Source organism: Melanerpes formicivorus, unplaced genomic scaffold, assembly GCF_026170545.1.
Source record: "Melanerpes formicivorus ecotype bairdi unplaced genomic scaffold, bMelFor1.0.p_v2 SCAF_10, whole genome shotgun sequence".
Lineage (NCBI taxonomy): Eukaryota > Metazoa > Chordata > Aves > Piciformes > Picidae > Melanerpes > Melanerpes formicivorus.
This window is the reverse complement of record NW_027142362.1, coordinates 18,120,061-18,135,893: the sequence shown is the minus strand read 5'-3', so window position 1 is coordinate 18,135,893 and position 15,833 is coordinate 18,120,061. Positions and strand designations below refer to the sequence as shown.

The window sequence follows — 15,833 nt, the reverse complement described above, 5'->3', positions numbered from 1 at the left end:
AGTTCTTTATAAGATTAGTATAATTATTCCCATCTAACAGGTGTAGAAACTGATACAGAAAAGTGACGTTACCTCAGTTTGAAGGAACCTTTTGAAACTCATGCAAAACAGAAAGCTAAGAGTACCAAACCTATTAATTTAACTGCAGTGTGGGTGTCTGTGGGGCTGCAATTAAGCATCTCCCCCTGCCGTCAGGCAGACAAGCAGCTTCCTAGCATTCTGAGGTCAACTCTGTTTATGGATAAATGTCTGCTACACTTTAAATGCAGCTGTTACTTGAAAAGTGTGTGTTCCATTAAATTCATTACCTACTTTATAGTGTTTAGGTGTGCTTTAAATTCTTGAGATTTCTTCTTCTACCCCTTTCCACTTAAGTAAAGTTTTACCTTTACCTGTGATGGCTGGAAACACTGAGAGAAAGGTGATGGGTAGAAAAAGGGGGAGAGAGGTTTGAAGCAAATGTTCTTTCATGTCCCACTGAAAGGCAAGCTGACTCCTGATGTCTCAGGATGTGCAAGCAGGAGCAGAAGAATAGAAGTGTGTGAGCAGAGGTGAAGAACTGTCATTGGCTTCCACTACTAAGTAGGCAGAGTAGTCTGATGTCATTGTGACCATAGGAACAAAAAACCCCACAGAGATGCTAGGCTTGATTACGTCAGTTCATAGAACTGGCTTTGCTTTCTTTTTTGCACTCCCAGCTTTGATGCAAAAGCTGATATAAATGAAAGCACACTTATAACCATAGAATCATTTAGACTGGCAAAGAATGAGACCACTTAATAAAAGGGCAAACCAGCCACGTTGTGTTTTTTTAGCTTCAGAGAAAATTCTTTGTTGTTGAAGGCAGCAGTGATTCTGCCACTCATTTCAGTGAGTACCTTTAACAGTTGACTGGATGTCATTCAGCTGGACTGGTAGAGACATATTTCTGTCTTCTTATGCTCCTTCTAGCACTCCATAGTTGAAGTGGAAAATTTTACTTCTTCATCCTCCTTTACATGTACACAGGAACTTGAATAGAGAAGAATGGAAATCCTCAATCATTTTAATGCATCAAAATGTGCAAATAAATTTCCTTTTTTGTTGCTGAACTTCCTGCTTATTCTGACAGTGTATAAGAGAATTTAAATGGGTTGTACTGAGAATGCATATTGAAGCAGGATTCCCAGCTTGCTTCAGTGAAGGGCTTTGGCTCAGTTAGAGCACCTCAGCTGGATGGTGCTCAAACATCTGCTCTTTGTCTTTTGCAGCTTGTTTCAGGAACATGGGTTAAAAAAGGTGAATTCTTACAGAGCTATTTACAATATGAGAGTTTGAATCTGTTTTGATGTACATTAATGATACATGAATATATATTGTGAATATTAATATATACATGAATATATATTATGATTAAGTTACCTTGGAGTTTACTCAACTTCTGTTTGTGTTGCAAAATTTGTAGGCTGTCTCTGCTAAGTGTTAGGTATTAATGTAAGACTGGTTAGATTAAATCTGAATTTCATGCTTTACCAGCATAGTTTGGGAATTGTTTAGAGTGTGATTTTGGCAGTTACCAAAAAAGTGTATACTGAGTAATGCTTGTGATAAATGGGAACCACTTAGGGTGTTGTGAAGAGACTATAAGTTAAGCACATGAAAAATAGCAGTAATAACTATTTTCCAGGACTGTAAGCTGTTTCTTTAGTATAATTGCAGATATGAAGGAAACAGGTCAGTCTTGGAGAGGAACTTAGCATTGTGAAGAAGTGCATGCTGGGCCCTTTTGCCACCAAAAGGCTGTGACCTTGTAAGCATAAAACATTTGTTTATCACACTTACCTGAATTGCTGGGCATTTGTCCTTTCAAACTCTCTCATGCCCATGCTCAAAAAGTGGAATTAGATGAGTTTAAATTGTGTTTCTTATGCTATAAACCCAGCATATTATTCTGTTAATATCATACGAAAATCAACAGACAATTCCATTGTTCGCAATAGAAAGTAATTTTGTGTAGTTAATGCTCAAATTAGGAAAAAAGCAGCTGTCTACAGAAGGGATAGAAATTTTTATTTCCTGAAGTATATAGGAAAGGTTTATATTTGTTAAAAGAAAGGAGGGAAGGGGGAGAAGGAAAGAAGCAAGCATTCAGATTTCCGTGGAAGCTCTGTGTTTATGTAAAGCACAGCAGCTGCACTGCAAACTCCCCTCTCTGGATGACCTCAGTCCTGAACAAGACAGACTGTTCTGGGTGCAGGTGTGATTACTGAATTATTTGTTCTGTTTTAGTGTCAGTCAGTTACAGTGAGGTATTCTGGGTAAAATTTGGATTCACTGAATAAAATGAATTGGTATATTTGGTATTCCACAGTTCGCTGTGTGCCTTCCTGCTATTGCAGAAATAGTTTATTTTATTCTGTTGAATTACATTAGTTAAATAGGACAGACAAGAGGAAGTGAACCCAGCAACAACCTCTGAATATATCAGGCAGGCAGAACGGCAAGATTGGACTGAAGACAGTGCAGGACAAAAGAGCTAGTTTTGACAGCTGACTTGTGATCTTTTTGAAGAGTTTTATATATGCTGTTTGAATTGGGAATTTTGAGTTTGTTCAGGAGAAACAGAGCTGTTAAATGTGCTCACTTCTAATGCATGTGTATGCAGTCAGCCTTGGTTCAAATTGGACTGATCTTGTCAACCTGTCAGCGGTTAGCTAAGCTACCTTAAATCATGTTGGCCTTTGCCAGGTGTCAGTACCTTTATATGTTCCATGTACATTTTATCTCCTGTCAGTTCATCAAGTGTTCATCAAGAAAGACCCTCTTCCTTCATTTGTGTTTTGTGTAGACTGCCAAGGAGTATGTCTGTACATGCTGATTACATGGCTACTTCACTCATATTTGTTTCCAACCAAACAAGTCCAATCAGATATGGGGAAGCTTGGTTCTTAAAAGTCTGATTTTATTTATTTATTTATAAATGTGTGTAGAATGTAGGCTTTTTGGTGTCTTGGAAGAGCAGGTCCTTCTAGAAAGATGGATATAGTTTCCTGCAAATCAGAAATCCTGCAGGCTGAGGGAGCTGGGATTGTTCAGCCTGGAGAAGAGGAGGCTCAGGGGTGACCTCATTGCCCTCTACAACTACCTGAAAGGTGGTTGTAGCCAGGAAGGGGTTGATCTCTTCTCCCAGGCAACCTGCACCAGAACAAGGGGACACAGTCTCAAGCTGCGCCAGGGGAAGTTTAGGCTCGAGGTGAGGAGAAAGTTCCCGGGAAGGTGGTGGAGTCACCATCCCTGGAGGTGTTCAAGAGGAGATTGGATGTGGCACTTGGTGCCATGGTCTAGTCATGAGGTCTGTGGTGACAGGTTGGACTCGATGATCCTCGAGGTCTCTTCCAACCTGTGATACTGTGATTATTCAGAAATTCAGCTTTGGCAACCATTAAAAAGAGAACTATGGCTTCAGCAGCTAAATCCACCTCACACTTGTAAGAGGTTCTCCCTTTTCTCACTTGAAAAGTGATAAAGAGAGATATTGTTTTAATCCCATAAGGGTTACAGAAAATGGTGGCAATAGCATTGCCCTGCGTTTGAGAAGTCAGTGTTCTGTGGATCCACCATCCTGTTACTGCTCTGTAAAAACCACCATACTGGCATGAGTGGCTTCAAGTGAGGCACAGAGCGTTAGTACTGAAACGTCGTGGAGAATTTTATAAAGTGTATTTTAAAATAAGTCAGCATTAAGATTCCTGTGCAAACTCAAACACTGTGTGCTTTATTAAGCAAGAAATAGATGAAAAATGGAAGTTTGCTGAGCCTGATTTTGCTGGTTATTGTTTCTGACCCAGTGCAATTTCTTTAAATAATCTGACTCCAATTGAAGACATGCAGAGAAACAGATCAAATGTCTCTGAGGGTGTAAGAAGGGTTTTAGGTGACTCATGAATGATAAACTGGCCTGATTGGCTGGTACAAGTCCAGTGAATGTGTAATCCAGTGCACTTACAGTATGGTGTAGTTCTTTTGAGCATAAGAATTGTCTGTTAGTTGTTTTCCACCTTCAGGAGCAGAAAGGTCTTCTTCATGAAACAGGTAATGCATCCACAGTCAAACTTTGAAAGATATCAACGTTTCTAATAGTGGAAAGTAGTTGAAGAGGAATTTGGCAGGGTCAGACAGCTCAGGCACCACCCACTGCTGTTGGTATTAGGAGCAGTGAGGCACTGGTAAACAGCTGATACTTCTCTGAGTCATTCATTCTGCTGTTCCCACCTCATTACTCTGTCTAGGGTATGTGGGTGGCCAGGTACATTTCTAGGCAAGGAAGTCATTAAAATTGATGTCACAAATTGTAGTCATGTTGGGGGGGGAGAAGGGACATGGGTGCATCCTTCTCTTACCTATTTTAAAGTCTTTATGCACTCATTGACATGATGTATGTGACCACCAGTAAAAAGGGTAGGGAGGCAACATATAGATGGCCAGTTATTGTGCCTCACAAGGATACAATAGCTTCTCTCCTTAGTCTCACTAACTTTCTCTGTTAGCATGCCAAGTATTAGGCAACAAACCCATATTAAGGGCTGGGAAGGATCTTCCCAAAAGAATGCCGAACTACAAATGCATTTATCTCCTTTCTCATGTGTAGATGCAAGTTTTAGGTTAATGGGGATTGGTCTGATGCACTGAGGGTGTAAAGGTTAGATGTGATATGGTTAGAAACATGCTGAACTTTAGCAGATAACGTGGCTTGTACCTGAATCACTTCTGCCTCGTGTTGAGGAGTGAGGTGCCATTGTATAGTATCCAGGGTGTATCTCTTGCAGCTTGATGAAAGTCATGAGTTAGCTTAGAGTTGGTGGTGTCCTAGCCATTATGCCCTACTAGGTTGTGTGTATGTTATTACCATCAGTGTTGGACACTTTGCTTCTATAAAAAGTTCCTCCATGTAGCAACTTTTGCTGAGTTAGCTTGAAATTAAAGTAACCTGTAATAGTGTCCTGTGTGTACTCTTTTGTTAGATTGTATAAGGTAGAGCAGAGAGCCATCCTGCTTGTTTTCATAACAGATTCTGACATGTCTGAGGCCAGGGTGGCCAGCTGAAAAAAAGACATAGGAACACCCCAGTAAGTTTGATAGTGCCATTCATACCTGCAGCAATTTTAGGCAGTTGTGTGTAACGTGAGATAAATGAGAGCTGTTTCTTTATTAACTTTGAAGTTCTCTACGTGTTTTTCTTCTGTTATTTCAAGTAAGACAGTGAAGTCTCTAAATGCTCTAAAAGTAGAGTCTGGAAAGAAAATAAACACTGTCCTTAGCAATTAATTATCGGGTAACAGTGGCAGTGGGGGAGCTTCTTCATTTTTTAGGGTATTTAGCTGAACCAGTCTTGATGAACCAAGTTACACCTGACTTTGGAGTTAGATATTCAGAGGAAGGAAATTATTTTCATGTCTTAAGCTCTTAGTCACTGAAACCAGAAAAGTGGCTGCTTTTCATTTTTGTGTAAAGTGCTGTTGCTTTTGATATGCAAATGATGCACTGTACCATATAACCTCAGTATTCTAGAGAGAAAAAGGGAAGGCAGAAAAAAATGTGTGTAGTGCTGGAATTCAAATGATATGGAAACAAGGTTCCTACTCTTTCTCACAATTCATCCCTAAATTCCAGTAAAGCAAAAAGAGATCAAATCAGTTTGGACTTTGAAGGTGAGGATTGCCCTGTGCAATAAGGGACATCTGAAAATTTCTGCATGTAATGAATATAAAAGGTAACTGAGCTGCCTGAATGTTAAAGCAGCTGTAGTGAGCAGTAATAGAACTGAGTGGGTTGTAACTGAGCGACAGCTCATCATATAATCATCATGTTTTCCACTTAAAGGATCTCAGAAAAACAAGAAAAATGGTTTAATTCTTTTTTTGTCTTTTTCTATTAAGAGGTATGGAGTAATTTTTTTTTTTTTTTTTTTGGGGTGGTGGTGTAAACCCTTCTTTGTTATCTGGGCTACAGATATATATTTGGAGTGATAGAGTTACTGTCTATGGTTAAAAATACATTCTGCCTCCCCCACCTCATTAAATCATAGAGAATTTCCCCTTGTAATTTTTCCTTAATTGTCTTGTACAGAGGTCATATTTGCTCTGCTGGCATTTCACAATGCAGAGCTAATCACTTAGCAAACCACAGGCTTGTGCATCTTTCAGTGTCTTTGATGCTTCCCATTCTATTCCTGCCCACCCCTCACCCTTGAGGTGCATTGATAGAAGCACAGATGGGCAGCAAGCCAAGGGGGGCTGGGAATGCAGCCCCTTGGAATTGCTATAGCTTGGCCAGACTGTGATGATGAGGCAAGCCATAGTCTGCCTTTCTTCTCTCTCAATCCTCAGTTCTAACATGCTGATTGAGGAGAGACAATGCTTCCGTGATTATATAAAGAAATAACAGGTTCCCAGTTTTTACAGGAAGCTCTCACTAACATCCAAGTCAATCTTTTTCTCTTTTTTTTTTCTTGTTATTAGGAGAGGGGCAACTAGCAAATGGCTTTATTTAGTGAAGTAGAATTTTACGGGAAAACAGATTTCATGAGATGAAGCTAAAATCAATAGAAGACTGTGCTTCATGCTGTGAGTCTTTAGGCATCAGTATGTACTGCGTGCTCTTCTTTGGCATTCTATTTTCTCATCCAGTAGGGAGCAGAAAGGCCCTGTCCCACCATATCAGTTAATTTGAAATATGGTGTAATACTGGTCTTCATTTGTGGGCTTTGGAGCTTGACAGATTTTTTTTTTTAGATGTGTGGTTTATAGTTAATAAAATATGATTCTTTGGCATTTGAAATAGCACTTTTTGATTTGTGAAGGTGAAGCTGTGCCTATGAAGTTGGTCAAGTGGTGCATAGGAATCTTGAAGGGTGAAACTGTGGTTGTGTTTTTCTGCAGAGTCAGCACACTAGGCAGTTGGTGAGGAGTGCAAAGCAGTAACATGAATTGCTTGCATTTTATATTCCTTTGGAAAATAGTAGCTTAGTTTGCAATTATGATGCACTCGATTTATTTGCTGAAGTTTGCACAGCTCTCCGCAACAGGTTTCCTGCATAGAACATGCAGTTAAAGCCCTCACACCTAAGCTCCAACCCATTTTACCTTTCTGCTATTAAAGGCAAAGGCTAGAGTTTCATCTGTCACCATGTCAGAAGGTCCCTGTCTGCTCCTCAGGGCTAAAAGGGCAGCAGCGGTGATGAGTAGACTTCAGTTCTGCCCTCAGTACCATTAGTACCATTGCAGTGGGCTGATCTACTAGCTCAATTGCAGTACACTGAAGATACACAAAAGAGGAGAGCTAATCTGAAAGGTCACTGGCATTGAAGAAAAGAGATTATTTACCCCACTTGCTTCATGTACCTTCTTTGTTGCTGGCTATGGTTTTTCCAGACCCTTCTGTGAGCAGTTTCAATTTAGCACAAAATTCTTCCAGGTAAAAAAAAGTCGCAGAGTTTTTGTTGTTCTGGAGTTTTTCTGGTTAAGTCCAAGTAGCCCAGAAACCACTTAGACAAGTATCAGAGCAAAGGAAAAGGAGCAAATGGCACCTAGTGGCCCAAATCCATGCTGCAGAGAAGAGGAATTCATCTTTTAAAGTTGTTAGTTTTTAGCATCATCTTTGAGTCAGCACAGGCTAATTTTGCAGGGAAAGCAGTAAAAAGCAGGTATGTGGTGATTTGGGGTAACACCCATCATTTTCAGTTCAGACTTTATCTATTTTATTTCAGATGTATGTAGATAATGATGATGATTGAACTTGTGAGTTAAATTTGGTAGCTTTCTAACATGGGCCTGGAAGAGTGTCTCAGCTTTATGTGATAGTGATAAAGAAGTGTGTGTTGTACATAAAATCCTTAATTCAAAAGATAATTTTCCATTGTAAAAAGGTCTCTAGCTTTTGACCAAACAATTACAGTGTTTTCCATGACTTTGTGCTGTAATGCAGATGCTAGAAGTCAGTGGCACTCAACGTAACCAAGTTTATCGTGTCTTAAATCAGGCCTTTGGAAAAAATGTCTGCTGCCCTGAGTGACGCTACTGAGACCTACAGGGAACCTGCAGAAGCTTTCCAAGATCCTTGTGATACTGTTTCTGTCTGTGTTCAAATACAGGGGCTTTTGCTGCTTTAGTACCTGATTGTGACTAAGCCTGAGATCTGCTATAAACCTCAAACATGGCTCTTCCAGTACACCTCTGCTGTCCCATTACAAACTTTCATGGTGAAACTTCGTTTACAAAAGTTTTTGTTTGCATTTTGAAGTTGGAAATCTTCAGAATGTATGTTTCTATGGACTAGTGAAAAAAACAACAACATGCAATTTCATCTGCTTGACTGGAAGTGTCTGTATGGTAGAACTGTAAATCTGAGCTTAAAGTGTAGCATAATCTATTAATAATATATTGCATAACGAACTGTAAGAACATAGAGTAATTATTAGAGTGTAATCATGTCAAGGTATTACTACATCAAAACCTCATGAATCGTTGGTGAGAGATTGTCACATTTTGGTTATGCCATGAACAAGACACAGGTTGAATTTTGAACATATTAATTACCTTTATAGGAGCTTACTGGGAATGTTTGATGTTCTATCCATAAAAAACTTATTTGAGATTGTTTCAGTTTCAATCCAGTGCCATTTGTTTTGCTTCCATTATGTATGAACAGTTTTGATAGACTTAACCAGGTATCTGAATGTAGTATTGAATACTGAATTCAAATTAATTTATTGTATTAGCAATTACAATTTAATTTAAAACTGTAGTTCACACTCATAGATAATGATGGCTTTTGCTCCTTGTCCATTGCTTGTGCTGTTGCATGAATTTCACCCAGTTGAGACAAATCTATTTCTTTCCATTCCACTAATCTGTTTTATTACCCAAGGGATGCATGCAAGTGTCCAGGGACAGTTTCAGCAGGAGTCAAAGTAACCAGGAGAAATTTTCCACCACAGTCCCAGTCCTTTTTTTTTTTAGTTGCCACTTTTGCTATGTAGAGAGAGCTTTGTTCTGGCTAAATTTGAACTTCTGAAATTGAAACAGCTGCTTTAATGGCTCTTCAGAGAAACAAATGGACACTTTGGAGAACAGTGGTACTCTGAGAAGTTGTTGCATGTGTGCTGTTTCTAGAAGTGTTAATTGAGTTTTGTCGGTGTCAAGCGGTTCAGCAGGATGTGAGGGCATCAGAACAGCACAACAGGCTTGGGCTCTCTTTGTTTTCACCAATAGCATTACTGACGCACCACTTGCCCTCAATGACTTACGTGTGTGACTGTAATGTGTGTTGTGAAAGAAATGTTGCTAGTGGAAAGGAACCAGAAAAGATCAAGTATCTCGAGCACCATTCCTTGGCTACAAGAATTTTAGTATAATTTTGTGTATGTGCACAATCTGCATGTAACAGTATGAACACAAGAGTGATGTTTGGGTAATGGTTCAGGTTAGAAGTCTGAAATAAAGACCATGGCAAAAGTGAAGAAAGTATCCGATAGTCTCTTACAAACCTATCTTAATTTGGCATTTTAGATTGTTTCATAGAAATGTAAGACTCACGTGTGTGATATCTTTAGTGGAAAATGTAAGGATGGTTTTGCCCGTGCAATTCAGCAGAGATTTGTAATAACATGCATGTAAATTCCCAACTGCATGGACTTATGTGTTCATTCACACCTGACAGACATTGTTTTGCCACCACCACCACTTCCAAGTGCTCTTTGTATGAATATGAAGGATATTGATTTCTTTCTCTGTAATGGCACAGCAGTCTCCACCTTAGGGCATATTGTTTATCATGTTACCTTTTAGAATCTTTATGTCTAGGTTAATATGGGCCAGTGGTCAGACAGTGTTTCCCTCCAGAAAGCTTGTTTTCTATTACTCTATTTGATAATGAATGTTTCTTTTGTTTAATGTGAATTAGATTGGACTCTGGCTGAAGTTCTTGTTGGAAAAGCTATTGTGATCTCAACAATGAGATACTGAAGCATTTAGTACAATCTTGGGAATGGTCAAAAATGTAAGAAGGGAAGAAATGGTTGCAGATTAAGATTCCAGGGTGAGAGTGTGTAATGGAAATGGTAAATGGCTGCAGGACAGTACTTTACAGTGTCACTTTTGGAGTAAAACAGCAAAACATTCTCTCCATTCTTACAGATACATGATACTGCAGAGCTTCAAAATCACAAATAAAATCATCTGGACAATTGCCTCCTGTCTTCCTAAATAGGTAAACATATTAGAAACAGAAACAGGGGCCTACCTACCTCATTCCTGTAAGTAGCTATAAACATACCCTGCACCCCCCCAAATTAGCATCTGTCATTTAGTTGTTTTGAAATGCTGAGCATAAAGGACCTTGCAAAGAAAACAAGAATTTAACTTCTTTTCTGGTTGACAACAGTTAACTGTAACCAACCAAAGAAACCAAATAAAATTATTAACAAGTTAACAGATTGCCTATTGCCTGTGGCAACATGGAGCTGATGGATGATGCAGTGCACCTCATTAAATGAATCCTTAGCTGTGCTTCCTAAAGCCTGGTTGCTAAATAAATTCCTAAAACCATTGATACCATTGCTGTGTTAAGCTGCTGCAGCAGCTTATCTGTCACTGCACTGTTTTGGGCTTAGTTCTTTCCTTTAATGTTTGTTAAACAGTTCATTCTCATTGTGAGAATTAAGGGGAAGATTTTTATAGTAATAACCTTGCTAAGGACTGTGAATTGAACAATGTTTGCTAAATAGTAATGTTTAGCTGATTGTCAGCTGCTCTAAACTGCCATTTACTTGCTGACTTCTCTGTCCTCTTTCTAGGGAGAAAGTGAGTTCGCTGGTGTGAACGCCTGCCTCTTTTGCTTCACCAAAATGAGATAGGGCATGCAGGAGAGAAGGGAGATTTTTACAAATAGAATTTACCATGGTGAGTTGCATTTTGTCTCTGCTTCTGTTGCAGAATTTCTCAGTGATGCTACATACATTGCTTAATCCAAACTTTTCACAACAATGTATTTTCTTCTCTGGAAATATGTTATGTGTAACACTTCCTTGGCAGTATTGCTGGATTAAGAAATTCTTCCTTTCTGCTTTTTCATCCCCTGCCACATTAGGTCCACAGAAGTGCTTGAGTGGACCTTTAATAAATTAAAACAGCAAACTAAATGGAGCTGAAAATAATTACTTGTTACCCTGTACACGAGAAATGTGTGAGAAACTGTGGTCTGTATTCTTGATTTGACACCACAAGGTCTGGCTTGAACATTACACTGAAAATTAAGAACATGAGGAATAGATTTTTAATTTTGAATTGCTAAATACCCTCTAAGACTGTAATGAAGTACAAGAACTCAAAATTAATAATGCTTTTTTAAACTACTCTGTCTTCCTTAGCTCCAATTTTAAAACAGTATAGCAACTGCACACCTTACAGGCACACTCTTAACTCTGCTCATTAATATTTTGTGAGACATTAGTGCACTGAAAGAACAAAAATCCTGAACCTCCCTTAAAGTGGTTCAGAAGACTACAGTAAGTCACATTATTGGAATCACACTTGAATGGTTGTGAACATTTGGAAAAAATGCTGATTAAGTGAATCCTGTGATTCTGTAAAATGTCTAGAAGAAAGGATCTTGAAAGAAAATCTTATTTAAGACTGTATGGTAATGCTTATGCACAAGAGAACTGAATGACAATTCTGCCTTCTTAGATTTACTAAACTTGACCTACAGGAAGTTAGGGTCAGGATATTCTTCTGTCAGCTTTTGCTGTGCATACTGTTGGGGGAGCTATAGCCTCAAGGCCATGTAGTGTGCAGATTTTAAGTCTGTCTGCTTTTTTTTTTGCTGGAATGAACAGTGTGTTAAAATATCCTCATACAGACACAAGATTTTTGTGTATGTTTGTGACTTTGGAAGCTCTTAACTTTTTTTGTGATCTGTGCTTGTAATATTTGACATGCAGGAAATGTTCTATAATACTTTTATAAAGAGCAGCAGCAATGCTGTTGTAAGATTTCTGCCCACTCCCCCTCAGTATTGGTGGCTGGGGCTTGGCTTTTTTCAGTGCAATGAATCCTGTGTATCCAAGAACAATGCCAATGCAAATGCTTGAAATGATCTCTACTGTGAATTGTCTCTTAAAGAGATAAAGAAGTTATCCTTGACCAATACTGCTTTCCTTTTTCTGCCTCAAGTATAGCAGCTGTGAAGAGACTGGTTGTGCATTCTGCTGTTAGCATTGTGCTTTCTTGTGCTTTGGCAGATGCGGTCGTTTTTCTGCTATGGCTGATGGAAAGTAGTGATGAGTGGTGTTCTTCAGGGATCAGGAGTGTTTGGCATCTTTAGTGACAGCGACAGTGAGACTGAGGCACCCTCATCAAGTTTGATGATGACACCAAGATGTGTGTGTTTTGACTGGGATTGATTTAACGAGGCAGGAATTACAAAAATATAGTTGTCTTTATTTTATCTCCACCACCCCACACCCCCAGTTAGTACAAAACTGGTTAAATTTGTTTACAGGTTTTATTTGGTCGCGAATTCTACAAGGATGGTTATGGGCAACTTTACTATTTAGAGAATTCAGAAAATGGAAAAGGCTAAGCCACAAAATAGCTTTACCCCAGGTATAAGCCGGAGGCAAGCCAGGACCTTAGGGAAAGCCAATGAGAATGCCGGTTGTACTTACGGGGTCGGAGCAGGAATTTGGAGATAGTCCCTAGGTCTCTCGTCGGTGGCAGGCTCCAGAACTGCAAGTTTATAATCCAATTTGTGGATAACGCGACACAATCCAAAGGAAAAGGGACCCGCCAAAATCAAAGTGTCCTTAGACACAGCTGCCACGAGGCAAAACTCCTGCAGGAGCACTGCCTGAGCCGTGCAAGAGAAGCCGCACTGCCGGCCTGTACCAGACGACAGCCGCAGTTTTACGGCAGGCAGAAGGACCCCAGGGTATGTAGATCCGGGGAGACGCCAGGTCCGAGTGCTGATCTCTCCAATTCCGCCAGGACTCCAGAGCGAGAGCAGAGCCAATCCGAAAATGAGAGCACAGACCGCTTTCTGGTCGCTCTAAGATTGTCCTAGACAATGTGTCCAGTGCCAATATCTACTAGGCGCGAAGAGCCCAGCCAATCACAGTTCCGAATCGCAGCGCGGGCTTCCCCCCACGGGTGAGGGACCTCAGCTGCCGGCGGGAAGAATGGGCGCTGTCTTACCTGTCCCCCAGCGGGAGGGGAAGGTAATTTGCATCTTTCTTTCCCCCATCAAACCTGCGCTGGTGGATGTGGGGGAAGGGGGGTTTAGAGCACCCCTTAACAGTGTGGTACGATCAACATGCTGGGGGGGAAGGATGCCATCCAGAGGGACCTCAACAGATTTGAGGGGTGGGTGCATGCAAACCCCGTGAAGTTCAACAAGGCCAGGCACAAAGCTCTGCACATGGGTCAGGGCAATCTCAAACACAGATGTAGGCTGGGTGGAGAATGGATTGAGAGCAGCCCTGAGGTGAAGAACTTCAACATGACCTGGCAATGTGTGTGCAGCCCAGAAAGCCAACTGTATTCTGGGCTACATCAAGAAAAGTGTCACCAGCAGATCCAGAAAAGTGGTTATCTGTACTCTGCTCTTGTGAGACCCCACCTGGAGCAATGTGTCCATTTGTGTGACACCCAATGTAAGAAGGACATTGACCCATTGGAGCAAGTTCAGGGAAGGTGATGAAGATAATCAGAGGGCTGGAGAACCTGTCCTATGAAGTCAGGCTCAGACTGATGGGGTTTTCATTCTGGTGAAGAGAAAGCTCTGAGGAGACCTAGTAGCAGCCTTCCAGTACTTAAAGGGGATTTGCAAGGAAGCTGATGAGGGACATTTAGAAGGGCATGTGGTGATAGAACAAAGGGTAGTGGTTTTAAACTAAATGGGAGATTCACACTAGATAGGAGGAAGAAATTTTTTACACTGAGGGTAGTGAAACACTGACCCAGGTTACCCAGAGGGGTGTTAGATGCCCCACCCCTGGAAACATTCCTGGTCAGGTTGGACAGGGCTGTGAGCAACCTGCTCTCATTGAAGATGTCCCTAAGGGTGGTTGGACTAGATCATACAATCATAGAATCAACAAGGTTGGAAAAGACCTCAAAGATCATCAAGTCCAACCTGTCACCCAAGACCTCATGACTACTAGACCATGGCTCCAAGTGCTATGTCCAACCCCCTCTTGACCACCTCCAGGAATGGTGACTCCACCACCTCCCTGGGCAGCCCATTCCAATGGCTAACAACTCTCTCTGTGAAAAACTTTCTCCTCACGTCGAGCCTAAACTTCAGACTGTGTCCTCTTGTTCTGGTGCTGATTGCCTGGGAGAAGAGACCAACCCCCTCCTGGCCACAACCACCCTTCAGGTAGTTGTAGACAGCAAGAAGGTCTCCCCTGAGCCTCCTCTTCTTCAGGCTAAACAATCCCAGCTCACTCAGCCTTGCCTTGTAGGACTTGTGCTCGAGGCCTCTCACCAGCCTCGTTGCCCTTCTCTGGACATGTTCAGGAGTCTCAATGTCCTCCTTATATTGAGGGGCCCAGAACTGGACACAGTACTCAAGGTGTGGCCTAACCAGTGCTGAGTACAGGGGCACAGTGGCTTCCCTGCTCCTGCTGGCCACACTATTTCTGATGCAAGCCAGGATGCCATTGGCCTTCTTGGCCACCTGGGCACACTGCTAGATGACCTTTAAGGTCCCTTCCAATTTAAACCACTTTGCATTGCAAATCTAAAAATCTTTTGATGGCAAAATGCACTTCTAAGCACTTAGTCATTTGTTGCAAAAATAGATCCATCTTGGATATTGCTTTTACTGGCTGTACAGAACTTATTTCTCTATGCATCCCCTGATGCAGGACTTGGAAAAGTAAACATTGTCTTGTATGGATAAAGCTTGAAACCACAGATGTTGTTGTGTTGCATTCTTGAAACTGTAGCTTGTGTTCCTACTAAGGTCAATGTCTGCTTTGACAAGAGGTGTTTCTGGGTTGTAAGTAAGCTCAAGTGTCTCTTTCTCACATCCCCCACACCCCAGCATCCTCTGCAAAGAAATAAGATGAGGGTTCATTCTCTGCAGAGATATCTGATAACTTCTAGTTTGTTGGACACACCTATATCAGATGTCTGCTGTCTCTCCCTGGACTGCTGCTGATATCAAACAAAGGATAACAAACTGCTGTTTACAGGTTTTCAGGAAAGTATCTTCCATAGGATGTAAGCAATGTCCCAGTACTTTTGGTAGTGTGGAGGTGGATATTGACAGAAAACAAATCTCATTTGATTTTCTGATGCAGTTACTATAATGTGTAGTCAGAGTTTTCAGGCAGAGATGTTCATTTTATTTAAGTGTCTTCTTGGCTATTGCTGTGGTAGTATTTTTAAAGGAGTTGGCTTATTATAGAGCACTGGCATTTGGTTTTGCAAATAACTGAAACACATTACCTGCCATACAGACAGCTTACTCTTGAATTCATCATTTGGCAGTTACCATTAATTTTAGGTTAATTTAAGATTATGTACCATTTGATGGTAGTTTATTTGAATTTCAATATCATATTTGTCTTAGGAATCCTCATTATGATACAATTAATAAAGACTAACTGCTGTATTGGGCTAGTCAGGCTCCTCTGTCTAATGTGGGTGGAAGAAGTAGTATGTTTTAATTACAGGCAGGGCTCCATCACTTTGAGATTTAATTGCTAGTTGAATGGTTATTTTAACAACTGTCTATTATGAGACAATTTTGTTACATAATAACAGCAACATTGTAATTGTGTGAAGTAC

At 40.6% G+C, this 15,833-nt stretch overlaps 1 protein-coding gene across 5 annotated transcripts in view; it reads left to right on the top strand.

Moving 5' to 3' along the window:
• The window catches only part of OTUD7A (OTU deubiquitinase 7A), a 138,847-nt gene that overhangs the window by 57,180 nt on the left and 65,834 nt on the right, over positions 1 to 15,833 (top strand). For 3 of the 5 annotated variants that reach the window (XM_068144007.1, XM_068144009.1, XM_068144005.1), the window contains exons 2-3: positions 10,173 to 10,291; positions 10,832 to 10,937. The exons of 1 other annotated variant lie outside the window; for it this stretch is intronic. The gene's annotated coding sequence lies outside the window, so the exon portion shown is untranslated. The remainder of the gene's footprint in view (positions 1 to 10,172; positions 10,292 to 10,831; positions 10,938 to 15,833) is intronic. One more of the 5 variants, XM_068144006.1, reaches the window with a different exon arrangement.